Here is a 23,000-nt window from a genome sequence, read left to right as displayed (position 1 = left end):
CAGATCTCAAATCAATATTCGAAAACACCTTGGCACCCTGAAGTTGATCAAATAAATCATTAATCCTCGGCAATGGATATTTGTTCTTGATGGTGACTTTGTTCAACTACCGATAATCTATACACATCCTCATCGATCCATCTTTCTTATTCACAAACAACAAAGGTGCACCCCAGGGCGAGACACTAGGTCTAATGAAGCCCTTATCAAGAAAATCTTGCAACTGCTCCTTCAATTCTTTCAACTCTGGCGGGGCCATACGAAATGGTGGAATGGAAATAGGCTGAGTGCCCGGAGCCAAATCAATGTAGAAATTAATATCCCTGTCGGGTGGCATCCCCGGCAGGTCTGCAGGAAACACCTCTAGAAACTCACGAACAACTGGCACCGAATCTATAGAAGGAACCTCCGCACTAGAATCGCGGGCATAAGCAAAATAAGTTAGACACCTTTTCTCGACCATATGCCGAGCCTTCACATAAGAGATAACCCTGTTAAAAAAATGGCCAAGATTCCCTCTCCACTCTAATCGAGGCAACTTCTGCAAGGCTAAGGTCACCGTCTTGGCGTGACAATCTAACATAGCATGATAAGGTGACAGCTAATCCATACCCAGTATGACATCAAAATCAACCAAAGTAGAAGATCTACACGAGTCTCAAGACTCCCAATGGTGACCACACACGAACGATAAACACGATCTACAAAAATAGCATCTCCCACTGGTGTGGACACATACACAGGAGCACTCAAAGAATCAAGGGGCACAACCAAATAGGAAGAAAAATAGGATGACACATAGGAGTAAGTAGATCCCGGATCAAATAGAACTGAAGCATCTCTACAGCAAACTGAAACAGTACATGTGATAACAGCGTCAGATGACTCAGCCTCAGGCCTGGATGGGAAAGCATAACACCAGGGCTAGGCCCCACCACCCTGAACTACGTCCCTAGGATGGCCTCTAGCTGGCTGGTCTCCACCTCTAACGGCCTGACCTCCACCTCTAACAGTCTGGCCTCTACCTCTGGCTGTCTGACCCCTGCCTCTGGCTGGCTGAGCAGGTGGTGCAGCAACTGGTGCCGGAACTATGGCACGGGAACTTTGCTACTGTGAGCTTCCCATTGCCCAAGGGCAAAATCTAGCAATGTGCCTCGGATCACCACAAGTATAACATAACCTCGGCTGTTGTGACTGCTGAACCTGAAACTGACCTTGTCAACCTGAATAACCACCCTGATAACTCTGGAGTGGAGGTGCACTAATAGGAGCTGGTGGTGCACTATAGGCTAGCTGGTCGGAATAATGCATCTGAGGGCCACGACCACCTGAGGCACCGTGGGATGCCTGGAGCACTGAATGAAACGGCCTGGGAGGATGGCCTCTACCAAAAGTACTCCTGCCTCTAGATGAGGCACCGCTGAACTCACCGGAATGACGAGGCCTCTTGTTAGACCCCTGACCTCCCTGAGTAAGAACCATTTCGACTTGTCTGGCAACATTAGCAGCCGCCTGAAAAGAAATCTCACTCCCAGTCTCCTTAGCCATCTGCAATCTGATAGGCTGAGCAAGTCCATCAATAAACCTCCTCACCCTCTCTCTCTCTCTCTCTCGGTAGGAAGCAGAAGAATAACATGACGGGCCAAATCCACAAAACGGGTCTCGTACTAAGTAACAGTCATACTGCCCTGTTGAAGATGCTCAAACTGATGGCGACGCTCCTCTCTCAATGTGATAGGCAGAAACTTCTCTATGAAGAGATGAGAGAACTGGTCCCAAGTAAGTGCAGGCGACCCAGCTGGTCTGGTGAATAAGTAATCTCTCCACCATTTCTTGGCGGAACTAGTCATCTGAAATGCAGCAAAATCAACCCTATTGGTCTCCACTATACCCATGTTTCGTAGAACCTCATGACAGCTATCAAGATACTCCTGGGGATCCTCTGAAGGAGCATTACTGAAGTGAACAGGAAAGAGCTTGGTAAACCTGTCCAACCTCCATAAAGCCTCAGAAGACATAGCTGGCCCATCTCCGACCTGTGCCGCAATAACTGGCTGAGCTGCTGGAGCCTGATACTGGGGAGCTATCTGCTCCGGAGCGGGAGTGGTGGGAGTCCGGGCTCCTCCTCCAGCCTGAGAGACTGCTGGTGCCATGGGAAATGCGCCAGTCTGGGCCACACTCTCCATAAGGCCCACCAAACGGATCAAAGCATCCTGAAGTACTGGAGTAGCAATGAACCCCTCTGGAACCTGAGCTGGTCCGGCAGGAACAGTCTGGGTTGGAACCTCCTCGTCAAGCTCTATCTGAGGCTCCACTGCTGGGGCTGCTGCTCTGGCCATAGGCTGAGCCCTGCCCCTGCCTCGACCTCGACCTCTGCCCCGCGTAAGAACTGTCACTGGAGGCTCTGGCTGCTGCTCAGCTGAGGAAGCGGTACGTGTTCTCGCCATCTGCGAGAGAATAAGAGTAAAAGAGTTCAATCAGTATTGAGAAAGCAAAATCGCACGATAGAGAAGAAAAGAAGTGAAACTTGTTCCTAACTTCATAGCCTCTGGAAGATAAGCACAGACGTCTCCGTACCGATCCTCCAGACTCTACTAAGCTTGCTCGTGAATCGTGAGACCTAGGCAACCTAGTGCTCTGATACCAACTGCCACGACCCGGAATTCCCTACCGGGACCGTGATGGCGCCTAACATTTCACTTGCTAGGCAAGCCAATGTTAGAGAATTATTAAATCAATTCCTTATTTCCATTCAGTTATTAACAATAATTAACTAAGATAAAATATAATAAGTGCAAAAAATCATAAAAACTGTATTAATTACTACCACCTGGATCTGGAGTCACAATTCACGAGCATTCTAGAATTTACTATAAGTAATAGTCTGAAAAAAATACAACTGTCTGAATGAAAGAAAACAGTAAGACATAAAAGATAGGCGGGGACTTCAAGGTCTGTGCACGCCGACAGATCTACCTTGAGTCTCCGGATAGCGGACCAGTAGCAAATCTCGATCAACCTGAGCCGATATCAAAATCTGCACAGAAAGTGTAGAATGCTGCATCAGTACAACCGACCTCATGTACTAGTAAATGTCGAGCCTAAATTCGATGAAGTAGTGACGAGGCTAAGGTAAGGCACCTGCAAATCAACCTGTACAATTTAACAGTGTATATGCAAATAACAGAAATGAAGAACTAAACAGAAATGTCGGGAGGGGAACATACTGAGGGGAATACAAGATAAAAAACTACAACAGAGTGGTCACCGGAGCAGTCAATATACCATGAATCAATAGGAATAGTAAATACAGTAAGGGAAAATGCACGGCATCACCCTTCGTGCTTTTACTCTCAATCTCACCATAAAATAAATAGAAACGGCACGGCATCACCCTTCGTGCATTAACTCTCATATCATGGCACGGCATCACACTTCATGCATTAACACTCACAATATGGTACGGCATCGCCCTTCGTGCATTAACACTCACAATATGGTACGGCATCACCCTTCGTGCATTAACACTCACAATATGGCACAACATTACCTTTCGTGCATTAACACTCACAATATGGCACGACATCACTTTTCGTGCATTATCACTCTCCCTTACTATAATGCAATGCATAGATATCAACAGGGAGATAGAATAACAAGTACAAATCTTACCTCAACATTTGGTTCCATAACATCAATCTCAACTTTGAAATAAAAACTCAATTATCACCAGAAAATCCGTAAACATGATAAGAACGATAAATTGAACAACACTAGTATAACACATCGCAATTAGACATAGGAATGAGACAATATAAGAAAAACTGAGAAACATGGAAAAACAGGTAAATTTAGCGGCGCATAAGTACTCGTCACCTCACATATACGCCGCTAACATGAATTTTACTTAGCAAGTAATCTAAGGTTCCTAATTCCCTCAAGTCAGGGTTAGGCACAACACTTACCTTGCTCCGAAGGCCACTTAATTCTCAATCACAGCTTTTTCTTTAGAATTTACTTCCAAACCACTCGTATCTATTCAAAAATGACTCAATAATATCAAATATTGCTAAAGGAATCAATTATATTGCATAAATTAAATTTTCCAAATTTTCCTCCAAAAAGTCAAAAAATTGACCCCGGGCCCCCTTGGTCAAAACCCGAGGTTCGGACCAAAATTCTTTTATCCATTCATCCCCGAGCCCGAATATATAATTGGTTTTGGAATCCGACCTCAAATTGAGGTCTAAATTTCCGAATTCCCTAGTTTCTACCCTAACTCCTAATTCTACCATGAAAACTCTAGATTTTAGGTTGAAATTTCAAGAAATGTAATGGTTAATTGAAAGAAAATGGTTTAGAATCACTTACCAACAATTTGGGGAAGAAATAACTCTTGTAAAATTGCCTCTCACCGTTTGGTTTTTGAGAAAAATGAGTTTTTGGCTAAACTTCCGTTTTTGGATTCTGTTAAGTGCTGGGCGACAGTGTTCATCGCGTTCGCGAAGGGTAATGGCTGCCAAGCCTTCGCGTTCGCGATACCCAGCTTGTGTTCGCGATGAAGCAACGACCAACCCCCCTCCCCCCCCCCCAGGTCCCCACATGCTTCGCGTTCGCGAAGGATAAGTCCCCCATCACTTCGCGTTCGCAACCAGGCCTTCGCGTTCGCGAAGAAGAAAACTTCAGCTGCCCAGTTTACTCTACGCGTTCGCGAGAGTACCTTCGCGAACGCAAAGAAGGACATGCCAGAACACAGACTCTACAGAAAAACTAGATTTCCAAAGTCCAAAACATCCCGTGGCTTATCCGAAACTCACCTGAGCCTTCGGGGCTCCAAACCAAACATGCACACAAGTCTAAAAATATCATACGGACCTGCTTGTGCGATCAAATCGCCAAAATAATACCTAAAACTACGAATTTAGCACCAAATCAAATGAAATTCTCAAGAACACTTTAAAATTTCTATTTTCTCAACTGGACGTCCGAATCACGTCAAATCAACTCCGTTTCTCACCAAATTTCACAGACAAGTCTTAAATATCATAACGAACCTGTACCGGGCTCCGGAACTAAAATATGGACCCGATACTAAAAATGCCAAATATCAATCAATTCTTAAAAACAAATAATTTTCAAACTTTTAATTTTCATCAAAAATTCATAACTTGAGCTAGAGACCTCCGAATTTGATTCTGGGCATACGTCCAGGTCCCATAATTTGATACGGACCCACCGAGATCGTCAAAATACGGATCCGGGCCCGTTTACCAAAAATATTGACCGAAGTCAACTAAAATTAACTTTTAAGCCAAAAATTCTTATTTTCATTAGTTTTCAACATAAAAGCTTTCCGAAAACCTGCCCGAACTGCGCACGTAAATCAAGGAGGGTAAAAATGAGATTTTTTAAGGCTTAAGAGTGCAAATTCGAGTTCTAAAATATAAGATGACCTTTTGGGTCATCACACCACCGCTATCCATCATCTTACTATAAATAAAAATAACTCCAATCACACAAATTAAAAACTGATCATACTAATTAAAAAGCTAACTATAACAACACTCAAATCTAATATTGTTTTAGGAAGGTAACAATATATTACTATTTACCAATAACTTAAACATCATAATACTAAAACAATAACAACAATAGCAAGGCCAATGTAATCCTACAAATGGAGTCTGAAGAAAGTAAGATGTACGCAAATCTTACCCCTACCTCTGTAGGATAGAGAAATTATTTCTGATAGATTATTTTGTCTGACACTAATGCACCTAAATAACCCGAAAAAATACATTGAATTTATGCACGTTTCCTTGTATGTTTCCTTCAATAAAACACAATCCCTTTTGCTATAACAAAGAGATTCCTCCATATATGTATATTTTAAATAGTATCAAGAAGAAAAATAAAGTCCTAATGGAAATACTTCTATATTTGAAATTGTTTGTATGTAAATAGCATACGTACCTCACCTAATAATCTAAAAGGAACAATCTATATAGGTTACCAACTTACCACGGATATCTTTTAGTTGTAAGTTTATTTTTCCTGCAGCCAAAAATTAAATATCATGGTGCTAAGCATACTGGACAATATTTTCAAATTAAATTATAAAATTATACCTGATGCTAGAAGAATAAAAAAGATTAATTGAGAGATTCTTTTAGAGATGAACATCTAACCTTATGTAGCTAAAAATCCTTGATAAATGGTCTTATCTAGCAACATAAGAAAGAAGCCTATAATTTTCTTCAACTACAGAAAATTGTGGTGTTTGTTGATCTTTGGTACGTAAGATCATCTGCAAAAATAAAGTTTGTATGATTCAAATGTCATAAATTAAAAATACAAAATCTGTAGACTGCAAAAACAAAGTCCATATGTTCCAATAGACTGCAACTTATTTCACCCTGAATCTACTTAAACACCGAAGCATTAACAAAGGAACTGGGCAAAAGTATCCAGAAGCTGAAGTGTCGTCTTCCCAAACAACCGACAAAATTACACGAGTTTTAAAACTTCTAATTCAATACATAAAATAAACAAATCAATACATATAAGTAAAAATTACTTACGTGTAAAGGTAAAAAGCATGTTTTCGCATTTTCAGGCATCTTTCTTTTCTTTTAGATAGTTGAGGAACGAAGATAATTAGATAAATACAATAGCGGTTAACTTTGAGTTTAGGTTGGATAATATATTGGATAATCCTAAAACGTGAATAGAAGTTGTAATTGTCTTTAATTTAAAAAGTATAACTAAAATTTATTTATAAATTTAAAAAGTTAATGTAAAAAATCTGTAATATCTTTTAGAATGATAGTTAGTTAATGTATTAAGGAATTTTAGGTATTAAAAAAAAAGAGGGGAAGCAGATCACATTTCGGGGGATGGGAGTTCATGGGATGTGCTCCTTAATTTTAGGTTCTTATGCAGCCACGGGAAGTTTTATATTTCTAATGGTAGCTTCCTAATTATTAATTAGTTATTTGAATTGAGCACATAACTTCCCCTACTTCAAATAATAAATATTTTAATATTTTAATTTAAAATTTAAAACTAATAACTAATTATTAACTAATTAACTATTTTTTCCTAAAAACTAACACATGACATTCTCCTACGCTACCACTTGTCATCATCCTAGGCTAGACTTCCTTCCTTTTAATAATACTAGTAGTCGTACCCGCGCGATGCGCGGTTAATATTAATTAAATTAAATTATAATCGGACTTGTTTGAACATATTAGATCGTATTGCTTTAATAAATTTTAATTTCATCTTATTTATCAATATGATATATATTTTATTAATGTTGAAATATTTTTTATTTTAAATTTTATTCTATTATTTTCAATAATATTATCTGAATTTTAATGAATAAAATCTCTATTAAATTAAAGGGACTTATATAGTCAATTATTTATTTTTTGTTATGTATTTTTCTTTATTATATTATCCAATATTTAATATAATTGTATTGTTAAAAGAAATTTTTATTAGCATATTACTTTGTTTAATATTTTTGTCTACTACTTCTTTTTGTAATATAATAGAAGATATATATTTTATTACTCTTGAAATACTCTTTTTATTTTAATTTTATTCCAATGTTCTCAATAATATTGTCTGAATTTTAATGAATAAAAGCTCTATTAAATTAAAGAGACCTGTATAGTCATTGAATAACTTTTTTGTTCTATATTTTTTTTTATTATACTTATCCAATATTTAGTATTTTTACATTGGTAATAGAAATTTTTATTAGCATATTACTTTATTTAATATTTTTATCTACTATACTTTCTTTTTGTAATATAATAGAAGATAAATATTTTAGTACTCTTTAAATATTTTTTATTTTAAATTTTATCCTAGTGTTCTAAATAATATTATCTGAACTATAACGAATAAACTCTCTATTAAATTAAAGAGACTTATATAGTCATCGAATAACTTTCTTGTTTTGTATTTTTCTTTATATTATTCTACATATTTAGTATTATTTCATTGTTAATAGAAACTTTTATTAGCATATTACTTTATTTAATTTTTTGAATGCTACTTTTTGTCACGACCCGAAATTTCCACTTTCGGACCGTGATGGCGCCTAACATTTCACTTGCTAGGCAAGCCAACGTTAGAATAATATAAACTAATTTTTAAATAATTTTTAAATTATTAATAATTCAAGAACAAATACGGAAGCAAGTTTGAAATATAGTGAATAATCCATAAAAATAACGGTGTCTAAATACCATCCCATAATTGGTGTCACAAGTGCACGAGCTTCTAGAATAAATACAAATAAGGTCTGAATAAAATAAAGCTGTCTGAAAATAATCACACAGGTAAAGTAAAATAGATGGGGACTCCAGAACTGCGGACGCCATGCAGCTATACCTCAAGTCTCCTCTGGTAGCTGAAATTCGAGCAAGTCTACGGTACGTCGCTGGAACCAACTCCAAAATCTGCACAAGAACTGCAGAGTGTAGTATCAGTACAACCGGCCTCATGTACTGGTAAGTGCTGAGCCTAACCTCGACAAAGTAGTGACGAGGCTAAGGCGGGTCACTTATATTAACCTGTACGCAATATTAGTAATAGCAACAATAATAGAAATAAATCAGGTAACTCATTTATAATAATTGAAGCCAACACAGCAGTCATAACCAATTATCACTTCCATCAATTCTGTTGCAGCGTGCAACCCGCTCTCACAATATATTCACATTCAATTCTGTTGCAGCGTGCAATCCGCTCTCACAATATATACACCTTCAGTTTAGTTGCAGCGGCGTGCAACCCGATCCTCCAATATATATATATATATATATATATATATATATATATATATATATATATATATATATATATATATATATGTCAACTTTTAAATAAATTTATTGCGACGTGCAACCCGATCCTCCAATATGGACTTTTAATAAGTCTGTTGCGGCGTGCAACCCGATCATCCAATATAGACTTTTAATAAGTCTGTTGCGGCGTGCAACCCGATCCTCCAATATATTCATTATAATCAATCCTGTTGCGGCGTGCAACCCGCTCCTCCAACATATTCATTTATCAATTCTTATAGAAGAAATTTTTTCAATAAATGTAACAATTAATATAAAATTATAAGATAACAAGCATACAATAATTATGGTTTAATTATGAAGCAAACAATGATAAATAGCAAATTATTATGGAAATCAGGGAGCAAATAGGCAGTTTAATATTTAATATACTAAATGTCAAATAACAATTAAGGCACATAATTCAAATAGCATGTAACAATTAATGCAGGAATTCAAGAATTAATATTTGACAAAGAATAAGAGAGAAACAATTATTATAATAATTAATTTATGATTACAAACAATTTATGATTTTTCAAGTAAGCAGGCAAACAATTACTTTGACGACGTATAGACACTCGTCACCTCGCTTATACGTCATTCATATGCAATTCACATAACAAATAATTTAAGTGTTCTATTCCCTCAAGTCAAGGTTAACCACGACACTTACCTCCTTTGCAAATTTCAATCAATTATTCAACCACAACTTTTTCTTTTAAATTTGCCTCTGAAAGTTTCAAATCTATTCACAAACAATTCAATATATTCAATACTAATCATAGGAATTAATTCCATATGAATTTACAAATTTTCCGAATAAAAATCTAAAATTCATTAAAATATTCGGCAGTGGGACCCACGTCTCAAATCCTGAAAAACTAACAAAATCCGAACACCCGTTTCGATACGAGTTCAACCATACCAAATTTGTTCAATTCCGATATCAAATGGACCTTCAAATCTTAATTTTTCATTTTTGGAAAGTTTTATAAAAATTTCAATTTCTTCCATCTAAATCCAAGATAAATGATGAATATCGACATGGATTTGTGAAATACAATCACTATATAATAAAGAACACTTACCCAGTTCAAAGTCGTAAAAATCCCCCTTGAAATCGCCCAAATCCGAGACTTAAAACTCAAAAATGAGTAAAAATGGCTAAGACCCGATACTATGTATTCTGCCTAGCATTTTCGCATTTACGGGCTATATTTTCGCACCTGCAGTCTCGCATTTGCGAGACAAAGCTTGCATTTGCGAAGTAGGGCTGCCAGGCGAGATTCCGCACCTGCGGACAAAATGTCGCACCTGCGACGTCCGCTTCTGCGCAAAAGGGCCGTACCTGCGAAGACCGCATCTGCGATGGAAGTCTCGCTTCTGGGAGCTCGCACCTGCGGTCAAAATTACACCAGAACTCAAAATTTCAGATTTTGCTTAAGTCCAATTCTTGTTCCGATTTCGATCTGTTTCACTCTCGGGGTACTCGGGACCTCGCTCGAATATACCAACAAGTCCCGTAACATAATACGAACTAACTCGAGGTCTAAAATCACGTCAAACAACACTGAAATTATAATTCATCCCCCCCTCCCGATTCGAACTTTGAGTTTTAAACTTTCAATTTCCAAATCTCGTGCCAAAATATATTAAATAAATCCGGAATGACTTCAACTTTGGCACACAAGTCATAAATGATATAACAGAGCTGTTCAAATTTCCAGAATCGGATTCCGGCTCCGATATCAAAAAGTCAACCCCGTGGCAAACTTGGCATATTTAGCCTTTAAATTGCTAGTTCCGTTAAATGGTCATAACTTGAGCTAGGGACCTCCAAATTAAATTTCGGGCATACGCCCAAGTCCCAAATCACGATACGGAGTTACCATAAAAGACAAAACATCGATCTCGGTCCGTTTGCTAAAAATATTGACTAAGGTCAACTCACTTGAATTTTAAAGCTCTATTTCTCATTTTAATCCATTTTTCACATAAAAACTTTCCGAAAAATTGTACGGACTGTGCAAGTAAGTCGATGAATGATAAATGGTACTTTTTGAGGTCTTAGAATACAAAATTATTTATTAAATTTAAAGATGATATTTTGGGTCATCACATTCTCCACCTCTAAAACAAACGTTCGTCCTCGAACGAAGTTAGAAAAAGTACCTGAGCTGGAGAAAAGGTGTGGATATTTACTCCGCATATCTGACTCGGACTCCCAGGTAGATGCCTCTACCGGCTGACCTCTCCATTGCAGCCGAACTGAAGGATAACTCTTTGACCTCAACTGTCGGACCTGCCGGGCTAGAATAGCCACCGGCTCCTCCTCGTAAGTCAAATCTTTGTCCAATTGGACTGAGTTGAAATCTAACACATGGGATGGATCACCATGATATTTTTGGAGCATAGACACATGGAACATCGGATGAACCGCTGATAAACTAGGTGGTAATACAAGCCTGTAGGCTACTTCACCCGCCCTTTCAAGAATTTCAAAGGGTCTGATAAACCTAGGGCTCAACTTGCCCTTCTTTTCGAACCTCATTACACCTTTCATAAGTGAAACCCGGAGCAATATTCGTTCTTCAACCATGAATCCAATATCACGAACTTTACGGTCGGCATAACTCTTTTTCCTAGACTGAGTTGTGCGAAGTCGATCCTGAATAATCTTGACCTTATCCAAGGTATCCTGTACCAAATCGGTACCCAACAACTGAGCCTCTCCCGGTTCAAACCAACCAATTGGCGATCGGCATTGCCTTCCGTATAATGCCTCATATGGAGCCATCTGAATGCTCGACTGGTAGCTATTATTATAAGCAAACTCCACAAGTGTCAAGAAATGATCCTTAGAACCTCCAAAGTCTATAACACAAGTGCGGAGCATATCTTCCAATATCTGAATAGTGCGCTCTGACTATCCGTCTGTCTGTGGATGAAATGATGTACTCAACTCCACCCGTATGCCTAACTCACGTTGTACAGCCCTCCAAAAATGTGAGGTAAACTGCGTACCTCGATCTGAAATAATAGACACGGGCACACCGTGAAGGCGGACAATCTCACGAATGTAAATTTCAGCTAACCTCTCTGAAGAATAGGCAACTGCCACTGGAATGAAATGTGCTGACTTGGTCAACCTGTCCACAATGACCCAATCTTCGTCAAATGTTCTCTGAGTCAGTGGGAGCCCAACAACAAAATCCATAGTGATACGCTCCCAATTCCACTCAGGAATTTCTAATTTCTGAAGCAAACCACCAAGTCTCTGATGCTCGTACTTAACTTGCTGACAATTCAGACACCGAGCTACATGTGCAACTATATCCTTTTTCATTCTCCTCCACCAATATTGTTGCCGCAAATCTTGATACATTTTAGTGGTACCTAGATGAGTAGCATACCTGGAACTGTGTGCTTCTTCAAGAATTAATTCACGAAGCCCATCCACATTAGGCACACAAATACGACCCTGCATTCGCTGAACCCCATCTTCCCACATAGCAACCTGTTTGGCATCACCGTGCCGCACCGTGTCCTTAAGGACAAGTAAGTGAGGATCATCATACTGCCTCTCTCTGATGCGCTCATATAAAGAAGACCGAGCGACTGTACAAGCTAGAACCCGACTGGGTTCTGAAACATCTAACCTCACGAACTGATTAGCCAAAGTCTGAACATCTGCAGCTAATAGCCTCTCACATACCGGAATATACGCAAGACTGCTCATACTCACAGCCTTTCTACTCAAAGCATCGGCCACCACATTGGCCTTTCCGGGATAATACAAAATGGTGATATCATAGTCTTTTAACAACTCCAACCATCTTCTCTGCCTCAAATTAAGATCTTTTTGTTTGAAAAGATACTGAAGGCTATGATGATCAGTAAATACCTCACACGAGACACCGTAGAGGTAATGCCTCCAAATCTTCAGCGCATGAACAATGGCTGCCAATTCTAGGTCATGAACAGGATAATTCTTCTCTTGAACTTTTAACTGACATGACGCATATGCAATTACCTTGCCATCTTGCATTAATACTGCACCAAGCCCAATGTGAGATGCGTCACAATATACCGTATACAAACCTGTACCTGTGGGTAATACCAATACTGGCGCCGTAGTCAAAGCGGTCTTGAGCTTCTGAAAGCTCGACTCACACTCGTCTGACCATCTGAATGGAACACCCTTCTGGGTTAGCCTGGTCAATGTGCTTGATATAGATGAAAACCCTTCCACTAACCGACGATAATAACCTGCCAAACCCAGGAAACTCCGGATCTCTGTAACCAAAATAGGTCTAGGCTAATTCTGAACAGCCTCAATCTTCTTAGGATCTAACTTTATGCCTTCTGCCGATACAACATGTCCCAAAAGGGCAACTGAGTCTAACCAAAACTCACATTTTGAAAATTTGGCATATAACTGATTATTCTTCAAGGTGTGAAGCACACTTCGAAGATGCTGCTCATGCTCCTCTCGACTGTTGGAGTAAATCAAGATATCATCAATGAATACAACCACAAAAGAATCAAAATAAGGCTTGAACACCCGATTCATCAAATCCATAAATGTTCTGGAGCATTTGTCAACCCAAATGACATCACTAGGAACTCGTAATGCCCATACCGAGTCCGAAAAGCTGTCTTAGGGACATCAGATGCCCTAATCTTCAACTGATGGTAACCAGATCTCAAATCAATCTTCGAAAATACCTTGTCACCCTGCAACTGATCAAATAAGTCATCAATGCTTGGCAGCGGATATTTGTTTTTGATAGTGGCCTTGTTCAACTGCCGATAGTCTATACATATCCGCATCGAGCAATTTTTGCACCCCAGGGCGAGACACTGGGTCTAATGAATCCCGGATCAAGCAAGGCTTATAACTGCTCTTTCAATTCCTTCAGCTCTGGCGGGGCCATACGGTATGGTGGAATAGAAATGGGCTGAGTGGCCGGAGCCAAATCAATACAGAAGTCAATATCTCTATCGGGTGGCATCCCCGACAGATCTGCAGGAAATACTTTCGAAAATTCACGAACAACTGGTACTGAGTTCATAGAAGGGACATCCGCACTGGGATCACGAATATAAGCCAAATAGGCTAGACACCCTTTCTCTACCATATGCCGAGCTTTCATATAAGAAATAACCATGCTGGAAGAATGGTCGGGAGTTCCTTTCCACTCTAACCGAGGTAACCCCGGCATAGCTAGGGTCACTGTCTTGGCATGACAGTCCAATATAGCATGATAAGGAGACAGCCAATCCATACCCAACATGACATCGAAATCTATCATATCAAGAAGTAGAAGATCCACACTAGTTTCAAGATTACCAATAGTAACGACACACGAACAGTAGACATGATCTACTACAACAGAGTATCCCACCGGTGTCGATACACACACAGAAGCACTCAAAGAATCACAAGGCAGAACCAAATATGAAGCAAAATAGGAGGACACATAGGAATAAGTAGATCCTGGATCAAATAGAACCGAAGCATCTCTATGGAAAACTGGAATAATACCTGTGATCACAGCATCAGATGACTCGGCCTCAGGCCTAGCTGGAAAGGTATAAAATCGGGGCTGGGCCCCACCACTCTGAACTGCATCTCTGGGACGGCCTCTAACTGGCTGGCCTTCACCTCTAACGGTCTGACCTCCACCTCTAATGGCCGGACCTCCATCTCTAACTGCCTGACCCCTACCTCTAGCTGGCTGGGCATGCGGTGAAGCAACTGGTGCCGGTATGATGGCACGAGAATCTTGCCGAGATCTGTTACTCGCCAATCTAGGGCAATACCTCCTGATGTGACCAATGTTTTCACACTCATAACACATATCCTGATGCCGTGGCTGCTGAAGCTGAAGCTGACCCAGATGGGCCGGATAACCACTGTAGTAACTCTGGAGTGGTGGTGCACTGATAGGAGCTGAATGTGCACTGAATACTGGCTGCCCAAAGTAAGGCATAATAGGACCGTGACTCCTTGAAGCACCGGGAGCTACATGAAATGCTGAATGAAACGGTCTGGGAGGATGAACCCTACCAAAATTACCCTTGCCTCCAGACGAGGCACCACTGTAACCACCGAACTGACGATGCCTCTTATCGGACCTCTGCCCTCTTTCCTGTGCAAGAACCATCTCGATCCTCCATGCGACATTAGCAGCCGCCTGAAAAGAAATCTCACTTCCGGTCTCCTTGGCCATCTAAAGTCTGATAGGGTGAGTGAGTCCCATAATGAACCTCCTCACTCTCTCTCCCTCCATAGGTAGTAAAAGGAGAGCATGGCAGGCCAAATCTACAAAACGGGACTCATACTAAGTAACAGTCATACTGCCCTATTGTAGACGCTCGAATTGCTTGCGAAATTCCTCTCTCAGTGTGATAGGGAGGAACTTCTCCAGAAATAGCTGAGAGAAATGCTCCCAGGTAAGTGCAGGCGATCCGACTGGTCGGGTCAATATGTAATCTCTCCACCACCTCTTGGCGGAACCCGTTATCTAGAATACAGCAAAATTAACTCCATTGATCTCAACTATACCCATGATTCGCAGCACCTCAAGGCTGCATTCAAGATAATCCTATGGGTCCTCAGAAGGTGTACCACTGAATTGAACTGGAAAGAGCTTAGTGAACTTATCCAATTTCAATAAGGCCTAAAAAGACATGGCAGGCTTATCACCGGTATGTGCCGCAACAACTGGCTGAACTACCCCAACTGGCGGGGCTGCTGGAGCCTGATTCTGGGGAGCCATCTGTTCCGAGGCGGGAGTAGTGGGAGTTTGTGCTCCTCCCCCAGCCTGTGAGATGGCTGGTGCCACTGGAAATGTACCATTCTGGGCCACACCCTCCATAAGACTCACCAATCGGACTAGAGCGTCCTGAAGCACTGGAGTAGCTATGAATCCTTCCGGGACCTGAACTGGTCCAACTGGTACATTCTGAACTAGGACCTCCTCCTAAAGGTCTATCTGAGGTTCTTCAACAGGTGCAACTGCTCGAGCTCTGTACTGAGCTCTACCTCGGCTTCTAGCACGACCTCGGCCTCGACCTCTACCCTTGGCCATAGTTGCCACTGGGGGTTTTGGTCCCTGTCCATCGATAGAGGTATTACGCTTTCTCACCATCTGCGAGAGAATAAGAGTAGAATGGTTCAATCATCGATGATAGAATAAAATCGCATGACAGAATAAGAAAGAAGTGATATTGTTCCTAAACTTCATAGCCTCTGAAAGATAAGTACAGACGTCTCCGTACCGATCGTTCAGACTCTACTAAGCTTGCTAGTGACTCATGAGACCTATGTAACCTAGTGCTCTGATACCATTTGTCACGACCTGAAATTCCCACTTTCGGACCGTGATGGCGCCTAACATTTCACTTGCTAGGCAAGCCAACATTAGAATAATATTAACTAATTTTTAAACAATTTTTAAATTATTAATAATCCAAGAACAAATGCGGAATCAAGTTTAAAATATAGTGAATAATTCATAAAAACAACGGTGTCTAAATACCATCCCAGAATTGGTGTCACAAGTGTACGAGCTTCTAGAATAAATACAAATAAGGTCTGAATAAAATAAAGTTGTCTGAAAATAATCACACAGCTAAAGTAAAATAGACGGGGACTCCAGAACTGCGGACGCCATGCAGCTATACCTCAAGTCTCCTCTGGTAGCTGAAATTCGAGCAAGTCTACGGTACGCCGCTGGAACCAACTCCAAAATCTGCACAAGAACTGCAGAGTGTAGTATCAGTACAACCGACCCCATGTACTGGTAAGTGTTGAGCCTAACCTCGACGAAGTAGTGACGAGGCTAAGGCGGGTCACTTACATTACATGTACGCAATATTAGTAATAGCAACAATAATAGAAATAAATCAGGTAACTCATTTATAATAATTGAAACCAACACATCATTCATAACCAATTATCACTTCCATCAATTCTGTTGCAGCGTGCAACCCGCTCTCACAATATATTCACATTCAATTTTGTTGCAGCGTGCAACCCGCTCTCACAATATATTTATTTTTAATCAAGTCTGTTGCGGCGTTCAACCCGATCCTCCAATATGGACTCTTATATATATATATATATATATATATATATATGTATGTATGTCGACTTTTAAATAAGTCAGTTGCGGCGTGCAACCCGATCCTCCAATATGGACTTTTAATAATTCTGTTGCGGCGTGCAACCCGATCCTCCAATATAGACTTTTAATAAGTCTGTTGCGGCGTGCAACCCAATCCTCTAATATATTCATTATAATCAATCATGTTGCGGCATGCAACCCGCTCCTCCAACATATTCATTTACCAATTCTTATAGAAGAAATTTTTCCAATAAATATAAAATTATAAGACAACAAGCATACAATAATTATGGTTTAATTATGAAGCAAACAATGACAAATAGCAAATCATTATGTAAATCAGGGAGCAAATAGGCAGTTTAATATTTAATATGCTAAATGTCAAATAACAATTAAGGCACATAATTCAAATAGCATGTAACAATTAATGCAGAAATTCAAGAATTAATATTTTACAAAGAATTAGAGAGAAATAATTATTATAATAATTAATTTATGATTACAAACAATTTATGATTTTTCAAGTAAGCAGGCAAATAATTAATTTGACGACGTATAGACACTCGTCACCTCGCCTATACGTCATTCACATGCAATTTACATAACAAATTATTTAAGTGTTCTATTCCCTCAAGTCAAGGTTAACCACGACACTTACCTCGCTTTGTAAATTCCAATCAATTATTCAACCACAGCTTTTCCTTTTAAATTTGCCTCTGAAAGTTTCAAATCTATTCACAAACAATTCAATATATTCAATACTAATCATAGGAATTAATTCCATATGAATATACAAATTTTTCGGATAAAAATCCGAAATTCATTAAAATATTCGGCAGTGGGACCCACGTCTCAAATTCCGAAAAAACTCGCAAAATCCGAACACCCATTCCGATACGAGTTCAACCATACCAAATTTGTCCAATTCCGATATCAAATGGACCTTCAAATCTTAATCTTTCTTTTTTGGAAAGTTTTACAAAAATTCCAATTTCTTCCATCTAAATCCGAGATAAATGATGAATATAGACATGGATTTGTAAAATACAATCACTATATGATAAAGAACACTTACCCAGTTCAAAGTCGTGAAAATCCCCCTTGAAATCGCCCAAATCCGAGACTTAAAACTCAAAAATGAATAAAAATGGCTAAGACCCGATTTTATGTATTCTGCCCAGCATTTTCGCATTTGAGGGCTATATTTTCACACCTGCGGTTTTGCATTTGCGAAGTAGGGCTGCCAGGCGAGGTTCCGCACCTGCGACGTCCGCTTCTGCGCAAAAGGGCCGCACATGCGAAGACCGTATCTGCGATGGAAGTTTCGCTTCTGCGAGCTCGCACCTGCGATTACACCAGAACTCAAAATTTCAGATTTTGCTAAAGTCCAATTCTTGTTCCGATTTCGATCCGTTTTACTCTCGGGGTACTCGGGACCCCGCTCGAATATACCAACAAGTCCCGTAACATAATACGAACTGACTCGAGGTCTAAAATCACGTCAAACAACACCGAAATTATAATTCACCCCCCGATTCGATCTTTGAGTTTTAAACTTTTAATTTACAAATCTCGTGCCAAAATATATTAAATGAATCCGGAATGATTTCAAATTGGGCACACAAGTCATAAATGACATAACGGAGCTGTTCAAATTTCCAGAATCAGATTCCGGTTCTGATATCAAAAAGTCAACCCCGTGGTCAAACTTGAAATATTTAGCCTTTAAATTGCTAGTTCCGTTAAATGGTCATAACTTGAGTTAGGGACCTCCAAATTAAATTCCGGACATACACCCAAGTCCGAAATCACGATACGGAGTTACCGAAAAAGAAAAAATACTGATCCGTGTCCGTTTGCTAAAAACGTTGACTAAGGTCAACTCACTTGAATTTTAAAGCTCTATTTCCCATTTTAATCCATTTTTCACATAAAAACTTTCCGAAATATTGTACGGACTGTGCACGCAAGTCGATGAATGATAAATGGTATTTTTTGAGATCTTAGAACACAAAATTACTTATTAAATTTAAAGAAGCCATTTTGGGTCATCACACTATTTTTTGTAATATAATAGAAGATATATATTTTATTACTCTTGAAATACTGTTTTTATTTTAATTTTATTCCAATGTTCTCAATAATATTGTTTGAATTTTAATGAATAAAAGCTCTATTAAATTAAAGAGACTTGTATAGTCATTGAATAACTTTTTGGTTCTATATTTTGTTTTATTATACTTATCCAATATTTAGTATTTTTACATTGGTAATAGAAATTTTTATTAGTATATTACTTTATTTAATATTTTTATCTACTATACTTTCTTTTTGTAATATAATAGAAGATATATATTTTAGTACTCTTTAAATATTTTTTATTTTAAATTTTATCCTATTGTTCTAAATAATATTATCTGAACTTTAATGAATAAAATCTCTATTAAATTAAAGAGACTTATATAGTCATCGAATAACTTTTTTGTTTTGTATTTTTCTTTATTATATTATCCATATTTAGTATTATTTCATTGTTAATAGAAACTTTTATTAGCATATTACTTTATTTAAATTTTTGTATGCTACTTTCTTTAAATAATATAATAGAAGATATATATATTTATATTTTATATTTTATTCTATTATTATCAATAATATTTTCTGAATAAATAAACTTTGTAGTTTTAAAAAGAAAAACAAAAATTATTAAGGAAAACAAAGAAATTTTGAATTGGCATTAATTTTTGTAATTTTAGCTTTTTATTTTAAAATAATTTAAAAACTCCAACTTGAAACTACCCTCCAATTTGAATGGACAGTTATTTTTATTAATTTTTGTTTTTTATTATAAAATATTTTATTTTATTATTTTATAAATTTTTAAATACAAAAATAATAATCAATAACTAATTATTAACTACTTGTGCCATGTGCCTTTTTTCTAGGCTACCACTTGGCTTAAGGAGAGGATGACCCAAAGGGTCATCTTGTGAATTAAGACTCTATTCCGGGCCCGTTAGCCTTAAAAACCATATTTTTACTTACCTCAATTTGCGTGCACAGTCCGGGCATAAATCCGAAAAGCCTTTATGTGGAAATTTATGAAGCAATAATTTTTGGAATTTAAAATAGATTTTTAGTTGACTTTGGTCAACGTTTTGAGTAAACGAACTCGGATCCGTCTTACGACGTTCACGGAAGGTCCCTAGCTCGAGAAATGAATTTTTGATGAAAATTGTAAGACTGAAATTCTATGGATTTAAAGAAATTGATTAATGTTTGATCTCGTTGGTAGCGGGCCCTTATTTTGATTTCGGAGCTCGGTACAAATTTAATATAATATATAACTCATATCTGTGAAATTTGGTAGAAATCAGAGTTGATTTGACGTGATTCGGACGTCCGGTTGAGAAGATAGTAGTTTTGAAATGTTCTTGAGGAATTCATGAGTTTTGGTGCTAAATCCATAGTTTTAGGTGTTATTTTTATGACTTGATCTCACGAGCAAATTCGTATGATATTTTTAGACTTGCGTGCATGTTTGGTTTGGAGCCCCGAGGGCTCGGGTGAGTTTCGGATAAGCCACAGGATGTTTTGAACTTAGAAAATTTTGCTGGTATAACTGAACCTGTTGCAGGCCTCTGATCTCGCAATTGCGAGATCAGGCATCGCAAATGCGAACCAAGCAGGTATGGCAATTGCGAGGTTTTTATCGCAATTGCGAAGAAAGCCTAGGCCAGCAATTCTCGCAATGCGAGTTTATCTTCGCAATTGTGAAGGGCCAATTGTCGCAAATGCGACATAATCTTCGCATTTGCGAAGGCAGAGAAAATGTGAAGGTTCTCGCAATTGCGATGAACCCTTCGCAATTGCGAAGCTCAGGTCGCAAATGCGACATCTGCAGCTGATAACTTTGGACTTAGACGGGATTTTTCATTCATTCTTCAATTTTTCGAACCCTAAACCTAAAGAGGCGATTTTTGGGTGATTTTCACGGGAAAATATTGGGGTAAGTGTTCCTTATCCTATATTGATTATATTTCATGATTTCATACTCATTTATATCATGAATCCGTGAATTTATGGAAGAAAAATCAGATTTTTATAAATTCTTCCAAAAATAAAAATTTAAGATTTGTAGGTCCATTTGATATCGGAATTGGATAATTTTTATATGGTTGGACTCGTTACGGAATGGGTGTTCGAATTTCGTAAGTTTTTCCGAGATTTGAGACGTGGGTCCCACTGCCGAATATTTTAATAAATTTCGGATTTTATCCGGAAAATTAGTAAATTCATATGGAATTAATTCTTATGATTCGTATTGAGTATATTGAATTGTTTGTGAATAGATTTGAAGTTTTTGGAGACAAATTTAAAAGGAAAAGTTGTGGTTGAGTAATTGATTGGAATTTGCAAAGAGAGGTAAGTGTCGTGGTTAACCTTGACTTGAGGGAATAGAACCCTTAAATTAATTGTTATGTGAATTGCATGTGAACGACGTATAGGCGAGGTGACGAGTGTCTATACGTCGTTAAATTAATTATTTGTCTGCTTAGTTAAAAAATCATAAATTATTTTAAATCATGAATTAATTATTATAATAATTGTTTCTCTCCTATTCTTTGTCAAATATTAATTCTTGAATTCTTGCATTAATTGTTACATGCTATTTGAATTATGTGCATTAATTGTTATTTGACATTTAGTATATTAAATATTAAACTACATATTTTCTCTCTGATTTCTACAATAATTTGCTATTTGCCTTTGTTTGTTTTGTAAAATAAGGCACATATATTTTGTGTGGTTATAAATCATTACATAAAGGTAAATTGTTTCCAAATAAGGAAAGAGGTCATTCTTTTTCGCACGGACTAAAAAGAAAATAGGTTCACATAAATTTAAACGGAGGGAGTATTAAACTGCATATTTTCTCTCTGATTTTCATAATAATTTGCTATTTGCCTTGTTTGTTTCATAATTAAATTATAATTATTGTATGCTTGTTGTCTTATAATTTTATATTAATTATTATATTTATTGGAGAAATTTCTTCTATAAGAATTGATTGAAATGGATATATTGGAGGATCGGGTTGCATGCCGCAACATACTTATTAAAAGTTAATGTTGGAGGATCGGGTTGCACGCCGCAACAGACTTATTAAAAAGTTAATATTGGAAGATCGGGTTGCACGCCGCAACAGACTTATTAAAAGTCAATATTTGGGGATCGGATTGTACGCCGCAACAGACTTATTTAAAAGTCGACATATATATATATATATTGGAGGATCGGGTTGCACGCCGCAACAAACTTATTTAAAAGTCGACATACATATATAAATATTGGGGGATCGGGTTGCACACCGCAACAGACTTGATTAAAATGAATATATTGGAGGAGCGGGTTGCACGCCGCAATAGAACTGAATGTGAATATATTGTGAGAGCGGGTTGCACGCTGCAACAGAATTGAATGTGAATATATTGTGAGAGCGGGTTGCACGCTGCAACAGAATTGATGGAAATGATAATTGGTTATGACTGCTGAGTTGGCTTCAATTATTATAAATGAGTTACCTGATTTATTTCTATTATTGTTGTTGTTACTAATATTGCGTACAGGTAATGTAAGTGACCCGCCTTAGCCTCGTCACTACTTCATCGAGGTTAGGCTCAGCACTTACCAGTACATGGGGTCGGTTATACTGATACTACACTCTGCACTTCTTGTGCAGATTTTGGAGTTGGTCTCAGCGACGTACCATAGACTTGCTCGGATTTCAGCTACTCAGAGGAGACTTGAGGTATAATTGCATGGCGTTCGTAGTTCTGAAGTCCCCGTCTACTTTACTTTAGCTGTGTGTTTGTTTCCAGATAGCTTTATTTTATTCAGACCTTTATTTGTATTTATTCTAGAAGCTCGTGCACTTGTGACACCAATTCTGGGATGGTATTTAGACACCGTCGTTTTTATGGATTAATCACTATAT

The 23,000-nt window shown here is 38.2% G+C and overlaps 1 pseudogene; it reads left to right on the top strand.

Annotated features, from left to right (window-relative positions):
• The window catches only part of LOC142172163 (lipid phosphate phosphatase epsilon 1, chloroplastic-like), a 70,053-nt pseudogene that overhangs the window by 11,192 nt on the left and 35,861 nt on the right, over window positions 1-23,000 (top strand).

The sequence above is a fragment of the Nicotiana tabacum genome, chromosome 17 (genome assembly GCF_000715075.1).
Source record: "Nicotiana tabacum cultivar K326 chromosome 17, ASM71507v2, whole genome shotgun sequence".
Lineage (NCBI taxonomy): Eukaryota > Viridiplantae > Streptophyta > Magnoliopsida > Solanales > Solanaceae > Nicotiana > Nicotiana tabacum.
This window is presented reverse-complemented; position numbering and strand designations above follow the sequence as displayed.